The sequence below is a fragment of the Cephus cinctus genome, unplaced genomic scaffold (genome assembly GCF_000341935.2).
Source record: "Cephus cinctus unplaced genomic scaffold, Ccin1 Ccin1_scaffold0280, whole genome shotgun sequence".
Lineage (NCBI taxonomy): Eukaryota > Metazoa > Arthropoda > Insecta > Hymenoptera > Cephidae > Cephus > Cephus cinctus.
The window spans coordinates 10,389-11,138 of record NW_014332988.1 but is presented as its reverse complement, the minus strand read 5'-3'; the positions used below and the strand labels follow the sequence as shown (position 1 = coordinate 11,138).

The window sequence follows — 750 nt, the reverse complement described above, 5'->3', positions numbered from 1 at the left end:
GGGGGGGGGGGATCATTTTGGTTGCTGTACCCGCAGAGACACTGGAGACCGCTGGTCTTTTACGCAGATCGACTGTCTGGAGTATAGAGCCATTAAAAAAGAACTTTGCCTTTCGCTAGTTTACATTACCTAACTTATTATTAGAGGTGCTGATACTTGTACTGGTTGTGTGTGATGACGAGTGAGCGGAATCCTATTGTTGTCTTGCTGTGTTTTCATCTTTCAATCGCGAAGCGCTTCTCTGACTTGGACGAATGATGCGACTCGATCGATAGCAGCCTATAGTTAACGGAACCGTATAGTTTGGTGAGCAGCCCCTCGATTCTCAATGGGGGCGTTTCCAAGTGTGTTCGCGTGCGATCGATTTTGCAGTCTAGACGCCAGGAACACGATACGCGAGGAATATGAATTCGAGAAAAGTCGGTCTTGGCTGACACAGTGACACGGTTGGTCACCCCTGAAGGGCGCGGCAAGTCACCCTTCAATTTTCCAACCTCTACGATTCACTGATCCTCTCTTCTGATGCCGCGTAGCTTGTTCCTGCTCCTGCCCCCCCCCTCTCTCTCTCTCATGTGTATAAGGACTTCTCTCTTTCTCTCTCCGACTCTCTTGTTCCGCCGCCACGCCTGAATTTACGCTTCCCCTCAGGAACGAGGAAGCCCACAGCTCAACTCCCTCACGTACGTTCTGCCCTTGTGTCAGCAGCCCTTAGCTCGCTCAACTGTCGTCGTCGTGCCCCCCCGTACCCCC

General features: G+C 51.9%; 1 protein-coding gene across 3 annotated transcripts in view; it reads left to right on the top strand.

Annotated features, from left to right (window-relative positions):
- The window catches only part of LOC107266036 (proteoglycan 4), a 41,478-nt gene that overhangs the window by 35,858 nt on the left and 4,870 nt on the right, over positions 1-750 (top strand). The window lies entirely within an intron of this gene.